Source organism: Rattus norvegicus, chromosome 14 (assembly GCF_036323735.1).
Source record: "Rattus norvegicus strain BN/NHsdMcwi chromosome 14, GRCr8, whole genome shotgun sequence".
NCBI lineage: Eukaryota > Metazoa > Chordata > Mammalia > Rodentia > Muridae > Rattus > Rattus norvegicus.
In genome coordinates this window covers 631828-649314 of record NC_086032.1, presented here as the reverse complement: position 1 = coordinate 649314, position 17487 = coordinate 631828, and the positions used below count along the sequence as shown (strand labels likewise).

The 17487-nt window shown below is 42.2% G+C and overlaps 1 pseudogene; it reads left to right on the top strand.

Moving 5' to 3' along the window:
- The first annotated feature begins 14850 nt into the window (after positions 1-14850).
- Positions 14851-16694, top strand: Ankrd13a-ps1 (ankyrin repeat domain 13a, pseudogene 1; annotated as a pseudogene).
- The last annotated feature ends 793 nt before the right edge of the window (positions 16695-17487 follow it).

Genomic DNA, 17487 nt, shown 5'->3' with positions numbered 1-17487 from the left:
TTTAGTAAGTTTTCTTTTCATATGTAGGTGCCCTTGTATTTGGAGCATAGATATTTAGGATTGAGAGTTCATCTTGGTGAATTTTTCCTTTGATGAATATGACATGTCCTTCCTTTTGTTTTGATGACTTTTGGTTGAAAGTCGATTTTATTTGATATTAGAATGGCTACTGCGCTCTCTTTCTTTGGACCATTTGATTGGAAAGTGGTTTTCCAACCTTTTACTCTGAGATAGTATCTGTCTTTGTCTCTGTAGGCACCAAAATGCTTTATTGTAGAATTGATTCCATTGACGTTGAGAGATATTAAGGAATAGTGATTGTTGCTTCCTGTTATTTTCATATTTAGTGGTAGGATTCTGTTTGTGTGTTTCTCTTCTTTTGGTTTTGTTTCAAGGAGATTACTTTTTTTGCTTTTTCTAGGGTGTAGTTTCCCTCCTTGTTTTGGGCTTTTCCATTTATTATCCTTTGTAGGGCTGGATTTGTAGAAAGATACTGTGAAAATTTGGTTTTGTCATGGAATATTTTGGCTTCTCCCTCAATGATAATTGAGAGGGTTGCTGGATACAGTAGCCTGGGCTAGCATTTGTGTTCTCTTAGGGTCTATATGACATCTGCCAAGTATCTTCTGGCATTCATAGTCTCTGGTCAGAAGTTTGGTGTAATTCTGGTAGGTCTGCCTTTATATGTTACTTGACATTTTCCCCCATCTGCCAAGTATCTTCTGACATTCATAGTCTCTGGTCAGAAGTTTGGCGTAATTCTGGTAGGTCTGCCTTTATATGTTACTTGATGTTTTCCCCTTACTGCTTTTAATATTCTCTTTTTGTTTTGTGCATTTGTTTTAACTATTATATGACAGGAGGAATTTCTCTTCTGGTCCAATCTATTTGAAGTTCCTTAGGCCTTTTGTATGTTTATGGGCATCTATTTCTTTAGGTTAGGGAAGTTTTCTTCTATGATTTTGTTGAAGATATTTACTGACCCTTTAAGTTGGGAGTCTTCACTCTCTTCTATATGTATTGTTCTTAGGTTTTATCTTCTCATTGTGTCCTGTGTTTCCTGTATGTTTTGGGTAGGAACTTTTTGTATTTTACATTATCTTTGACAATTGTGTTGATGTTTTCTATGGTATCTTCTGCTCCTGGGATTCTCTCTTCTATCTCTTGTATTCTGTTGGTGATGTTTGCATCTATGACTCCTGATCTCTTCCCTAGTTTTTCTATCTCCATGGTTGTCTCCCTTTGTGCTTTCTTCATTGTTTCTATTTCCATTTGTAACTCCTGGATGGTTTTGTTCATTTCCTTCTCCTGATTGGTTGTGTTTTCCTGTTGTTCTTTAAGGGATTTTTGTGTTTCTTCTTTAAGGGCTTCTACTTGTTTACATGTGTTGTTCTGTATTTCATTAAGGGAGTTATTTATGACCTTAAAGTCTTCCACCACCATGATAATATGTGATTTTAAATCCAAATCTTGCTTTTCCGATGTATTTGGATATCCAGTGTTCGCTTTGGTGGGAGAACTGGGCTCTGATGATGCCAAGTAGTCTTGGTTTCTGTTGCTTTGGTTCCCGTGCTTGCCTCTCACCATCAGGTTGTCTCTGATGTTAGCTTGTCTTGCTGTTTCTGATGGTGGCTTGACCCTCCTATGGGCCTGTGTGTCAGCACTCCTGTAGACCTGTTTTCTGTTTTCTTTCAGCCAGTTATGGGAACAGAATAGTCTTCTCTCATGCATTTAGTCACTCCTGGTGGCTGACTTTCAGTTCTAGGTGAGGGCATCAACGGAAGTTCCCTGCCCCTTCTGCTCCTATGCCCCTGTGTGGAGGGAACACAGATGGCAATAGGCATTTTCCTCTTGAGTCAGGAATGTGGGCAGAGAATAGTCTCTTCTGGTTTTACAGGAGTGTTCAAACTTCTGAGGGTCTAGCTCTTCCCCCTACCCCATGGGATTTGGGTTCAGGGAGCTATTTGACCAGTTCAGTTCAGATCTGTGCCCAGATCTGGACAGCGGGACTCCTGCACCAGACTGCTCCTATATTTCTGTGTCCAGAAGCACTATGGGCCAACGATGTGGGCAAAGGTAGGCAGAAGTGACAGTCTGTCCTGCTCTGCATTCTCAGGATTGCCCACACTTCTGGGTGTTCAGCTGTCTCTCCCATGGAATTTGGAATCAGGGAGCTGTGGGCTGGGATCAGAGAAGTGTGACAAACTTTTTAACGTGTGGATGTATAATTTTTGAGAACAAAGAGAAGTGTCAAACCTGAGCTGAGGAGTATTTTTGGACAGAACACTTCTTAGATAAAAAGTTTCCTTTATCATTCTTTCTTCAATCATTCTGTTTTTTTCCCTTTCTCTTAGCTTTCATAGGAAATTTTTTCAACTTAGTAATAAAAGCTATAATTACATTTAAAAGTATCCTTTTTTCTTTCTGATACTTCTATTAGAGGGCCAAGAAGTTCCTGCTGAGATAGAACACATTACTTCATCCCTTGCTATTAGGTTTACAGGCATTAATGGCCTAAGCCAACAACTTTTTACCATCAGAAAGTAAAAGAAAGTCTTGAAGACTTTTTAGAAATTATCATCATTTCAGTGTAGTTAGAGAGCCAGAGCATCGAGAGACCATTGTAGGTTGATGTCATTATGCAAGTGAAGGTAGGAACAGAATAGAATGAGGCCTGTCATTGGAGGAGAAGGAAGGATGTGTGGGAGAAAAGTTTTAGAGGGGCAAAGCAGACCAGAGTGAGGAGAGGGAGCAGCTGAAAAAACATGGCAGCCGGTGTTAAGATTTCTCTTTGCATATTTACAGGTTGTTATGACTATTCGTAAGGGATGGATGTGTACAGGATTTTATATGTCTAGATGAACAACTTATATCTTATCTATGTGGGCGGTATATATCCTTATCAATTGGTTTTAAGCTTATTGTATGGATTTATTGTACATTGAGTGTTTAACATATAAATCTGGTTGTTGGATTACAGTTTGTTGAGTCTTGTTATTACTAGGCATTTGGGAACAGAGTTTCTGGATGGCCAGGGCTGGCCAGGGCTGGCCAGGGTGACTAGCAATGGGAGTAGAGAGACCCCTGGGACCAGAAGATAGCTAGGCTAACATGGTATGGTGCCTCACTGGAGCCAGCCACCACTGAGATAAATTAAAGTTAGTTCTATATGGCCCTACAATGCCAGAACTAATGCCACGGAGTGACCACCCAGGTCTGAGAGTACCAGGGACTCAGTGTGGAGTGGCAACACAGTGACATGCAGGAACAGGTCATGCTTTTTTAAAATTATACCGCAACAGCTCTTCAGACTTTAAAGCCACAGCAGAGTACTACTCTGTCCTCTTTTAACCTACTCAACGGCAGGAGGCTCCTAGAAAAAAAGATCTCCACTAACCCAACTTCTGATAGAGGGCTAATATCCAAAATATATAAAGAACTCAAAACTTTCAACTCCAGCAAAACCAGATAACTCAATTTAAAAATGGTACAGAGATTCTCAGCAAAGGAATCTCAAATGACCCAGAAGTACTAAAAGAAATGTTCAACACCCTTAGTCATCAGGGAAATGCAAGTTAAAATGACCCTGAGATTCCACCTTACACTAACCAGAATGGTAGGGTCATAAACTTAAGTGACAGCACATGCTGGTGAGTATTGGGAAAAGGAAGAATACTCCTCATTGCTGATGGGATTGCAAACTGGCAGATGCTTTCTGGAAATCAATCTGGCATTTCCTCATAAAATTGTAAATAGTTCCACCTGAAGATCCAGGTATACTCCTCCTAGATATATGCCCCCCCCCAAATGCTCTATTATACCACAACACCATGTGCTGCATTATGTTCATACCAACATTATTTGTAACAGCCAGAAGCTAGAAGCAACTCAGATGTCCCTCAACCAAAGAATGACTATATACAGAAAATGTGTTCATTTACACAATGGAATACTATTCAGCTATGAAGGACATCATGAATTTTGCAGGCAAATAGATGGAACTAGAAAATACTGTTCTGAGTGAGGTAACCAAGACCCAAAAGGACATGGATAGTAGGCACTCACATATAAGTGGATATTAGCCAAAAATACAGAATATCTCCACATTATCCACAGACTGTAAAAGTTTAACAAGAAGGAATGCACTAGTGAGAATGTTTCAATCCCACTTAGAGATGGGGAACCAAATAATCATAGGATGCAGTGGGAGAAAGGCACCTGGTTGGGATTAGTGAAGGGAAAGAGATAATAGGGGCAGGATCAGGTATGGAGGAGAAGCCCAGAAGACCATGAGAATGAATGGAAATATGTAGCTTTTGGAATGGGGTTGAGAGTTTTGGGAACCTCTAGAAAGTCTCAGAAACCTGTGTTGAGAGAGGCTCCCAGGACCCCATGTAGATGACCAATAGTGGGAGATGGAACCTTAACAATCCACCTCCAGGAGTTATACAGGGCCCCCAGTGGAGAGATGGGGACACCAACCAACCATCCAAATTTTTGATACAGAATTGTTCCTTTCTAAAAGTATACATGAATAAAAGTGGAGCAGAGACTGAAGGAAAGGCTGAATAGTGACAGGAACAGTGCTGAATCCATCCCAGGAGGGGTCAACAAACCCTGACAATATTAAAGATGCTTTGTTGTGCTTGCAGACAAGAGCCTAGCTCACCTGTCCATTGAGAGGCTCTACCAGCTACTGACTGAGACAGATGCAGATACAGCCAACTGTTCAGGGACCTGTATAGAAGAGTTAAGGGAAGGTTTGGATGAACTGAAGGGGATGGCAACCACATAGACAAACCTGGACCCCTGGGATTTCCCAGAGACTAAGCCACCAAACAAAGACCATGCTCAATTTAGTCGGGGGCCCCTAGCACATAAGTAGAAAAGACCTGACTGCCTCATCTGGCCCAAGTAGGAAAAGATATGCCTAGTTCTATAGAGACTTGATGCTCCAGAGTATGGGATGCAGAGGTGGGATGGGGTGGGTACTCTAGGAGGAGGGACTGGGAAGGGGGCAACATTTATAACAAAAATAAATAAATAATTATTTAATTAAAAAGAAAGCTTATAAACTTATAAGATCTGAATAACTCACTATGGAATGAAAATGTGTCAAGACAGAAAACAAGAATGAAATTAACAACTTTTTAGAATTTACTGAAGCAAAACCACTACTTACCCAAATGTATGTGAAACAATGAAGGTGACTATGAGAGGCAAATTTATAGCACTGAGTATCCACATTTGAAGAAGAGAGACATCATATATTAACAACTTAATAAAACATTTGGAATCTTTGAAACAGAGTGAAGATATTGTCAGACCCTCTTGGGCTCCTTCAGTGTTTGCCCCCTGCCGAGCCTTGCTAATGCATGTGGACACTTTTGTTTTTAAGAAAAGAACATCTTGCTTCCTGGTTGCTGCCGCCGCGGAGAGCACTTGGGCAGCACCCCGGGAGCAAACTTGAGCCTCGGGACCACACGTAAGACCAACTTTTCTGCTGCAAGAGACCTGCCTGGTGATCTCGGGACACACAGAGGCAGAATTCCTCTAGGACTGGGCACCTCCTGTGTTTACCGGGAGTCCCACACCCGCGGAGCCCGGCCCGCAGCAGCTCTCTGGCCCCAGACCCTGTGAGAGAGAGACCCAACCGCCTGGTCAGGTGGGCACTCCTGAGGCTGCAGAGCGGAAGAGACCACCAACACTGCCCACCCCTGCCCACATCTCCGGCCCAAGAGGAAACTGTATAAGGCCTCTGGGTTCCCGTGGGGGAGGGCCCAGGAGCGGCAGGACCCCTGCCTGAGACACCACCGGAACCTGAAGGAAACAGACAGGATAAACAGTTCTCTGCACCCAAATCCCATGGGAGGGAGAGCTAAACCCTCAGAGAGGCAGACATGCCTGGGAAACCAGAAGAGACTGCACTCTGCACACACATCTCGGACACCAGAGGAAAACACCAAACGCCATCTGGAACCCTGGTGCACTGAAGCTCCCGGAAACAGCGGCGCAGATCTTCCTGGTTGCTGCCACCGCAGAGAGCTCCAGGGCAGCACCCCGCGAGCGAACTTGAGCCTCGGGACCACAGGTAAGACCAACTTTTCTGCTGCAAGTGACCTGTCTGGTGAACTCAAGACACAGGCCCACAGGAACAGCTGAAGACCTGTAGAGAGGAAAAACTACACGCCCGAAAGCAGAACACTCTGTCGCCATAACAGGCTGAAAGAAAACAGGAAAACAGGTCTACAGCACTCCTGACACACAGGCTTATAGGGCAGTCTAGCCACTGTCAGAAATAGCAGAACAAAGTAACACTAGAGATAATCTGATGGCAAGAGGCAAGCGCAGGAACCCAAGCAACAGAAACCAAGACTACATGGCATCATCGGAGCCCAATTCTCCCACCAAAACAAACATGGAATATCCAAACACACCAGAAAAGCAAGATCTAGTTTCAAAATCATATTTGATCATGATGCTGGAGGACTTCAAGAAAGACGTGAAGAACTCCCTTAGAGAACAAGTAGAAGCCTACAGAGAGGAATCACAAAAATGCCTGAAAGAATTCCAGGAAAACATAATTAAACAAGTAGAAGCACATAGAGTGGAGTCACAAAAATCCCTGAAAGAATTCCGTGAAAACAAAATCAAACAGTTGAAGGAATTAAAAATGGAAATAGAAGCAATCAAGAAAGAACACATGGAAACAACCCTGGATATAGAAAACCAAAAGAAGAGACAAGGAGCTGTATATATGAGCTTCACCAACAGAATACAGGAGATGGAAGAGAGAATCTCAGGAGCAGAAGATTCCATAGAAATCATTGACTCAACTGTCAAAGATAATGTAAAGCGGAAAAAGCTACTGGTCCAAAACATACACTAAATCCAGGACTCAATGAGAAGATCAAACCTAAGCATAATAGGTATAGAAGAGAGTGAAGACTCCCAGCTCAAAGGACCAGTAAATATCTTCAACAAAATCATAGAAGAAAACTTCCCTAACCTAAAAAAAGAGATACCCATAGACATACAAGAAGCCTACAGAACTCCAAATAGATTGGACCAGAAAAGAAACACCTCCCATCATGTAATAGTCAAAACACCAAACGCACAAAATAAAGAAAGAATATTAAAAGCAATAAGGGAAAAAGGTCAAGTAACATATAAAGGCAGACCTATCAGAATCACACCAGACTTTTCGCCAGAAACTATGAAGGCCAGAAGATCCTGGACTGATGTAATAAAGACCCTAAGTGAACACAAATGCCAGCCCAGGTTACTGTATCCTGCAAAACTCTCAATTAACATGGATGGAGAAACCAAGATATTCCATGACAAAACCAAATTTACACAATATCTTTCTACAAATCCAGAGCTACAAAGGATAATAAATGGTAAAGCCCAACATAAGGCGGCAAGCTATACCCTAGAAGAAGCAAGAAACTAATCGTCTTGGCAACAAAACAAAGAGAAGAAAAGCACACAAACATAACCTCACATCCAAATATGAATACAACACGAAGCAATAATCACTATTCCTTAATATCTCTCAACATCAATGGCCTCAACTCCCCAATAAAAAGACATAGATTAAGAAACTGGATACGCATCGAGGACCCTGCATTCTGCTGCCTACACGAAACACACCTCAGAGACAAAGACAGACACTACCTCAGAGTGAAAGGCTGGAAAACAACTTTCCAAGCAAATGGTCAGAAGAAGCAAGCTGGAGTAGCCATTCTAATATCAGATAAAATCAATTTTCAACTAAAGTCATCAAAAAAGATAAGGAAGGACACTTCATATTCATTAAAGGAAAAATCCACCAAGATGAACTCTCAATCCTAAATATCTATGCCCCAAATACAAGGGCACCTACATACGTAAAAGAAACCTTACTAAAGCTCAAAACACACATTGCACTCACACAATAATCATAGGAGATTTCAATACCCCACTCTCATCAATGGACAGATCATGGAAACAGAAATTAAACAGAGACGTAGACAGACTAAGAGAAGTCATGAGCCAAATGGACTTAACGGATATTTATAGAACATTCTATCCTAAAGCAAAAGGATATACCTTCTTCTCAGCTCCTCATGGTACTTTCTCCAAAATTGACCATATAATTGGTCAAAAAAGGGCCTCAACAGGTACAGAAAGATAGAAATAATCCCATGCGTGCTATTGGACCACCACGGCCGAAAACTGGTCTTCAATAACAATAAGGGAAGAATGCCCACATATACGTGGAAGTTGAACAATGCTCTACTCAATGATAACCTGGTCAAGGAAGAAATAAAGAAAGAAATTAAAGACTTTTTAGAATTTAATGAAAATGAAGGTACAACATACCCAAACTTATGGGACACAATGAAAGCTGTGCTAAGAGGAAAATTCATAGCGCTGAGTGCCTGCAGAAAGAAACAGGAAAGAGCATATGTCAGCAGCTTGACAGCACACCTAAAAGTTCTAGAACAAAAAGAAGCAAATACACCCAGGAGGCGTAGACAGCAGGAAATAATCAAACTCAGAGCTGAAATCAACCAAGTAGAAACAAAAAGGACCATAGAAAGAATCAACAGAACCAAAAGTTGGTTCTTTGAGAAAATCAACAAGATAGATAAACCCTTAGCCAGACTAACGAAAGGACACAGAGAGTGTGTCCAAATTAACAAAATTAGAAATGAAAAGGGAGACATAACTACAGATTCAGAGGAAATTCAAAAAATCATCAGATCTTACTATAAAAGCCTATATTCAACAAAACTTGAAAATCTGCAGGAAATGGACAATTTCCTAGACAGCTACCAGGTACCGAAGTTAAATCAGGAACAGATAAACCAGTTAAACAACCCCATAACTCCTAAGGAAATAGAAGCAGTCATTAAAGATCTCCCAACCAAAAAGAGCCCAGGTCCAGACGGGTTTAGTGCAGAATTCTATCAGACCTTCATAGAAGACCTCATACCAATATTATCCAAAATATTCCACAAAATTGAAACAGATGGAGCACTACCGAATTCCTTCTATGAAGCCACAATTACTCTTATACCTAAACCACACAAAGACCCAACAAAGAAAGAGAACTTCAGACCAATTTCCCTTATGAATATCGACGCAAAAATACTCAATAAAATTCTGGCAAACCGAATTCAAGAGCACATCAAAACAATCATCCACCATGATCAAGTAGGCTTCATCCCAGGCATGCAGGGATGCTTTAATATACGGAAAACCATCAGCGTGATCCATTATATAAGCAAACTGAAAGAACAAAACCACATGATTATTTCACTAGATGCTGAGAAAGCATTTGACAAAATTCAACACCCCTTCATGATAAAAGTCCTGGAAAGAATAGGAATTCCAGGCCCTTACCTAAACATAGTAAAAGCCATATACAGCAAACCAGTTGCTAACATTAAAATAAATGAGTAGAAACTTGAAGCAATCCCACTAAAATCAGGGACTACACAAGACTGCCCACTCTCTCCCTACTTCTTCAATATAGTCCTTGAAGTTCTAGCCAGATCAATCAGACAACAAAAGGAGGTCAAGGGGATACAGATCAGAAAAGAAGAAGTCAAAATATCACTATTTGCAGATGATATGATAGTATATTTAAGTGATCGAAAAAGTTCCACCAGAGAACTACTAAAGCTGATAAACAACTTCAGCAAAGTGGCTGGGTATAAAATTAACTCAAATAAATCAGTAGCCTTCCTCTACACAAAAGAGAAACAAGTCGAGAAAGAAATCAGTGAAACGACACCCTTCATAATAGACCCAAATAATATAAAGTACCTTGGTGTGACTTTAACCAAGCAAGTAAAAGATCTGTACAATAAAACTTCAAGACTCTGAAGAAAGAAATTGAAGAAGACCTCAGAAGATGGAAAGATCTCCCATGCTCATGGATTGGCAGGATTAATATAGTAAAAATGGCCATTTTACCAAAAGCGATCTACAGATTCAATGCAATCCCCATCAAAATACCAATCCAATTATTCAAAGAGTTAGACAGAACAATTTGCAAATTCATCTGGAATAACAAAAAACCCAGGATAGCTAAAGCTATCCTCAACAATAAAAGGACTTCAGGGGGAATCACTATCCCTGAACTCAAGCAGTATTTCAGAGCAATAGTGATAAAAACTGCATGGTATTGGTACAGAGAGAGACAGATAGACCAATGGAATAGAATTGTAGACCCAGAAATGAACCCACACACCTATGGTCACTTGATTTTTGACAAAGGAGCCAAAACCATCCAATGGAAAAAAGATAGCATTTTCAGCAAATGGTGCTGGTTCAACTGGAGGGCAACATGTAGAAGCATGCATATTGATCCATGCTTATCACCCTGTACAAAGCTTAAGTCCAAGTGGATCAAGGACCTCCACATCAAACCAGACACACTCAAACTAATAGAAGAAAAACTAGGGAAGCATCTGGAACACATGGGCACTGGAAAAAATTTCCTGAACAAAACACCAATGGCTTATGCTCTAAGATCAAGAATCAACAAATGGGATCTCATAAAACTGCAAAGCTTCTGTAAGGCAAAGGACACTGTGGTTAGGACAAAACGGCAACCAACAGATTGGGAAAAGATCTTTACCAATCCTACAACAGATAGAGGCCTTATATCCAAAATATACAAAGAACTCAAGAAGTTAGACCGCAGGGGACAAATAAACCTATTAAAAATGTGGTTCAGAGCTAAACAAAAAATTCACAGCTGAGGAATGCCGAATGGCTGAGAAACACCTAAAGAAATGTTCAACATCTTTAGTCATAAGGGAAATGCAAATCAAAACAACCCTGAGATTTCACCTCACACCAGTGAGAATGGCTAAGATCAAAAACTCAGGTGACAGCAGATGCTGGCGAGGATGCGGAGAAAGAGGAGCACTCCTCCATTGTTCGTGGGATTGCAGACTGGTACAACCATTCTGGAAATCAGTCTGGAGGTTCGTCAGAAAATTGGACATTGAACTGCCTGAGGATCCAGGGCATACCTCTCTTGGGCATATACCCAAAAGATGCCCCAACATATAAAAAAGTCACGTGCTCCAGTATGTTCATCGCAGCCTTATTTATAATAGCCAGAAGCTGGAAAGAACCCAGATGCCCTTCAACAGAGGAATGGATACAGAAAATGTGGTACATCTACACAATAGAATATTACTCAGCTATTAAAAACAACGACTTTATGAAATTCGTAGGCAAATGGTTGGAACTGGAAAATATCATTCTGAGTGAGCTAACCCAATCACAGAAAGACATACATGGTATGCACTCATTGATAAGTGGCTATTAGCCCAAATGCTTGAATTACCCTAGATGCCTAGAACAAATGAAACTCAAGACGGATGATCAAAATGTTAATGTTTCACACCTTCTTTAAAAGGGGAACGAGAATACCCTTGGCAGGGAAGAGAGAGGCAAAGATTAAAACAGAGACTGAAGTAACACCCATTCAGAGCCTGCCCCACATGTGGCCCATACATATACAGCCACCCAATTAGACAAGATGGATGAAGCAAAGAAGTGCAGGCAGACAGGAGCCGGTTGTAGATCGCTCCTGAGAGACACAGCCAGAATACAGCAAATACAGAGGCGAATGCCAGAAGCAAACCACTGAACTGAGAATAGAACCCCCGTTGAAGGAATCAGAGAAAGTACTGGAAGAGCTTGAAGGGGCTCGAGACCCCATATGTACAACAATGCCAAGCAACCAGAGCTTCCAGGGACTAAGCCACTACCTAAAGACTATACATGGACTGACCCTGGACTCTGACCTCATAGGTAGCAATGAATATCCTAGTAAGAGCACCAGTGGAAGGGGAAGCCCTGGGTCCTGCTAAGTCTGAACCCCCAGTGAACTAGACTGTTGGGGGGAGGGCGGCAATGGGGGGAGGGTTGGGAGGGGAATACCCATAAGGTAGGGGAGGGGGGAGGGGGATGTTTGCCTGGAAACTGGGAAATGGAATAACACTCGAAATGTATATAAGAAATACTCAAGTTAATAAAAAAAGAAAAGAAAAGAACATCTTGGCCTTTGCTGTTTGGCCAATGGGCAGTAACAGCATTGGATCAGTTCCTGATTTCATCCTGAGAGCATAAACTTGTTTTTCCATTGTGCTTCCAGGGGATTTTCCACCTGGTGGACTTGGTGTGTATATACTGTGAACCTCAGGAAGCTTTGGCATTCTCATAGCGTGAACGACCAGAGTCTCTGCCCTGTATTAAATCCCCCAGACCTATGCCAAGTTCTTGGTACTGTGGCAGTGTGGGTGCCGTCAAGATATTTCTCCAAAGAAGAAAAGATTGAATGAAAGAATCAAACACAAGTTTGAAATCTGTAAAATAGAAACAAAAAGAAAAAATACAACAGATACATGAAACAAAGAGTTGGTTCTTTGAGGAGATCAATAAGATTGACTGATTCCTAGCCAAATTAAATAAAAGACAAGGCAAGAAGATTAAATTAAACAAAATCAGAGAAGAGAATGGGGGTATAACAGCAGACAGCGAGGAAATCAGAAAATCATTTGGGCATACTTTAAAAACCTATACTCCACTAAATCAGAAATTTCAAGATTTCTTTTTGGTTCATACCACCCACCAAATTTCAGTCAAGATAAGCAGTTTCAACAGACTTATAAGCCACAGTCAAATAAAAGCACTAATGAAAAGACTCTGAAACAAATATAGCCCAGGGCCAGATGGGTTCAGTCCAGAATTTCAAAGAAGAATTAATATTAGTACTGTTCAAATTATTCCATGAAATAGCAACATAAATATTGCCCAATTCTGGTACAAAAACCACAGAAAGATCCAACAAAGAAAGAGTATATAGACATTATCCTTATGAACATAAAGTCACAAATTCTCAATAGATTACTTGCGAATAAAATCCAAGAATACAACCAAAAAATCATCCAATCTGAGAATGTAGGCCTTATTAAAGAGATGCTAGAATGGTTTAATATATAAAAATTGAAAAATATAATCTTCCATTTTAATAAAACTTAATAAAAACCCTACATGATCATCTCATAAAGTCGACAAAAGGCCTTTGACAAAAGTCTATAGCCATTGGTGATAAAAGTACAGGAGAAACTAGAGATATAAGCAACATACCTCAATACAATACAGACAATTTACAACAAAGCCACACCCAGTATCAACCTAAATAGAGTGAAACTGAACACATTTCTATTAAAATCATTTGCAAGACAAAGTTGTCAACTCTCTTCATACCTATTCAATTGATATCATAGCTAGAACACTAGGATAACTGAAGTTGATCAATGCAATCCAAACTATAAAGGAAGAAGTAAAAGTATCTTTATTTGCAGACTATATTATTGTGTATATATAAGAGACAATAAAATCACTACCAAGAAGTTTTATAGTAGATAAATACATTTAGCAAAGTAGAAGGCTATAAATTTAATACACACAATCAATAGCCTTCTTCTGCATAAGTGGCATACTGTGTGAAAAAAATCAGAGAAATAATACCTTTCACAATAACTTCAGAAACACACTGGAGTAACTATCTAAACAAATAAAAGATTTATATAATAAACATTTTAAAGGAAGATGTCAGAAGATGGAAAGATCATCCTTACTCATGAATCAAGTGATTTAATATCATGAAAACTTCAATCCTTGAAAAGAAGTTAACCTATTCAATGAATCTCCTTCAAAATTCTATCACAGTACTTCACAGAAATTGAAAAATCAACATATATCTTCATACACACACAGAGAGAGAGAGAGAGAGAGAGAGAGAGAGAGGGAGAGAGAGAGAGGGAGGGAGGGAGGGAGGGAGGGAGAGAGAGAGAGAGAGAGAGAGAGAGAGAGAGAGAGAGATCTCAGTATGGCTTAAATACTTCTGAAAAGATATATTTCTAAAAATAACTGCTGGCAGTAATACCATCACTAATTTCAAGTTATATTGAAGAGCTATAGCTATGAAAACTGTATTACATTGATATAAAAACTCTTACCTTTACCAATAGAATCTAATTAAAGACTCAGAAATAAATCCACACACCTATGGACACCAAAATTTTGACAAAGGGGACATAAATAAAGAAAGTATGAATGACAGCATCTTCAAAAATGGTTTTTAAATGAATGGTTGCATATAAAAGAATGCAAATGAATATATATACACTTATCATTCACCCAAAACTCACCTTCAAGTAGATTGAGGATCTCATCATGAGGCTATATACGTGAATCATACAAAAGGAAACATGAAAAATACTCTTTTTTTTGTTTTGGAAAAATATTCTTAAACTCATTGGTACATGACAAGACTTTCTCAACAGAGTACAGATACTACAGACCTCATGAAACTGAGAAGCTTTTGTATTGCAAAGGACACTATTATTTGGACAATGAGGCAGTCAAAAGAGTGGCAAACTACTTTTTAACAACTATACATTCAAGAGAGGGCTGGTTTATGAGATGTATTAAAAACTCAAAACTTAGGAAAGTAAATATTCCAATTACAAATGTGTAATAGATCCAAACAGAATTTTCAAGAGATCAAAAGTGAATGGCAGGGCGCGGGGTGGGCGCGGCCGAACGGTCCCGAGCAGGTCCCCAGCCTGGCCCGCGACCCCGGGCCTCCCGCGCTGCCCGCTCCGGACTCGGAGGCCCTTGTTGCCCGCTGCACCCGGCACTTGGCCGCTCGCCGCTCTCCTCCCCTCGCTCTCCGGCCGGTTCGGCGCCCCCCCCCCCCCCGAGACCCGGTCCGGTGGGTCCAGGCTGGTGGTAGGCGGGTGGTCAGGCCCCGGTGGCGACCTCCTCGCCATGTCCTCGGCCGGCGACACCAGTAGCCGCTTCCGGCTGCACCTTCTGTTCTGGAACAACTACTACAGGCAGCTGGAGAAGGAGCTGTGGAGCCAGAATGCAGAAGCCTTGGATCCACAGGGTCGGACATTACTGCACCTTGCGGTTTCTCTGGGACATTTGGAATCTACTCGAGTCTTGCTGCGACATAAAGCAGACATGACCAAAGAGAATGGCCAGGGATGGACAGTCTTACACGAAGCTGTGAGCACAGAAGATCCCGAGATGGTGTACACAGTCCTGAAGCACCGAGACTACCACAACACAGCCATGGCCCTGGAAGGTGTACCTGAGTTGCTACACAAAATTCTTGAGGCTCCGGATTTCTACATGCAATTGAAGTGGGAGTTCACCAGTTGGGTGCCCTTGGTGTCCAGAATATGCCCCAACGACGGACGTGTGTCACGTCTGGAAGAGCGGGGCCAAGCTGTGCATGGACATCACCTTGCTGGGGTTTGAAAATATGAGCTGGATAAGAGGGAGGTGGAGTCTCATATTTAAGGGAGGAGATAACTGGGCAGAGCTGATGGAGGTCAACCATGATGACCGTGTGGTCACCACCGAACACTTCGATCTTTCACAAGAAATGGAGCGCCTCATCCTGGACCTGATAAAGCAAAAAAGCAGGGAGGTGGAGAGGGTGGTGGACAAGCCCTGTCATCAACACCAACTTCGATACTAAGAACGTTGCCTTTGAAAGAACTAAATCCAAATTCTGGGAATGGAGGACAGATAAAGTGGAAGTTGTTAATGGCTACGAAGCAAAGGTTTACTCGGTAAACAATGTGAGCATGATAACCAAGATCCGTACAGAGCACCTGATGGAGGAGGAGAAGAAGAGATAGAAAGAGGACCTGAATCCACTGGAGTCTCTGCTCAGAACTGTGGAACATCAGTTTGGTGCTCAAGGGGACCTCACTACAGAGTGTGCCACTGTGAACAGCCCCACGGCCATCATGTCCATTGAATACTTTGATGAAGACTTCGATCTGAAAGACCAGGACATTGGAAGACCAAAGGAGCTGACGATTAGAACACAGAAGTTTAAAGCTACCCTGTGGATGTGCGAGGAGTTCCCGCTCTCCCTTGTGGAGCAGGTCATCCCTATCATTGACCTCATGGCTCGCACCAGAGCTCACTTTGCAAGATTGAGAGATTTCATCAAATTGGACTTCCCTCCTGGATTTCCGGTCAAAATAGAAATCCCCTTAATTCCACGTCTTAAATGCGCGGATTATGTTCGGAAATGTTAATGACTGCAGCACTGCTGAAGAGAGGCAGAGCGTGGAAGGGACCCAGGCTGAGTGTGCAGCTTCTGATGCCACAGACTTCGAGGTTGATCAATCTGTATTTGAAATCCCTGCATTCTATCACGTTCAAGACAATGGCAGAAACGTGCACCTGCAAGACGAGGACTACGAGATCATGCAGTTCACCATTCAGCAGAGCCTGCTCGAGTCTAGCAGGAGCTAGGATCTTTTAGGACCAGCTTCAAATGGAGGGATCAGCTACGCCCACAGTTATGAAGCCCAGTATGAGAGGGCCATCCAGGAGAGTCTCCTAACTAACATGGAAGGCCGGTGCCCGGGTGGTCTCAGTGAGTCCAGCCGTTTCGATAGCGACCTGTCATGGAGCTGTCTGCCAAAGAACTGGCGGAACAGGAGCTAAGGCTCCAGGAGGAAGAGGCGGAACTCCAACAAGTCTTACAGCTGTCACTCACTGAGAAATAGATATTTCGTGCAGGGCTGCAGAGCAGAGGCTCTGGGTGCATGGAGTGCTGTGCCAGTGAGAAGGACCAAGGGCAGAGGGCCTACACTTCCTACAGACAGCAGCCGCCATTCCCTTATGTAGAGGTGCAGGACCAGGGACTCACCAGAGTGGAGAAGTGGGCATCGGCAAAGCCCTCAGTCTCCACGCCGAGGGGAAGGGAGCACCTGCCATTCGCTGTCCTGCCCGGCATGTCACATTTTTACTACCAGCTTTAGACAGAAACGCTGAGCCTGCAGGCTAGTAGACGCATCTTAGTCAGAAATGACAAGCTACTACGGAGTCAGGGTGCTCTTTCCACGGGACAGCAGCCATTGTGGAGTGGGTCAGAGTTGGAGGAGTCCCTTCCTGTTCACCAAAGAAATGGGTTCTGCTGACCTCTTAGTTGTCCTTCCTGTAGGTTTCCTACAGCATCGCTATCATACGGCCCCATCTCCACCTTGTTCCATGCCATTCACCCCCAGCCAAGTGGATATGTACCGGCTCTAGTTTAGATTATGGCTATTTGCATCTAATTAAGATATACGGATGACCGCGGATGTTGCCTTAGCCTTAAAAATTACTAACCGTGTTAAGTCACCTCACTCCACACACTTGAGGACCTGATTTGAAATCTGTAAAGGCAGTTCCTTTGGGAGCAGCATCCTCCAGGCTAAACAAAGGCAGCTGGCTAATCCTGTTGTTGGAGGAGCAGCTAGGGGGACCCGAGGCTGGGTTCTCAGAGGGGGCAAGCTGGCCAAACCACTGGAAGAGCTGAGCAAGTGTGTTCTGTGCCTGCTCCAGGTCGGACTTCCAGTGGGAAAAGCCAGCTGCAGGGCCTGACTTCACAGA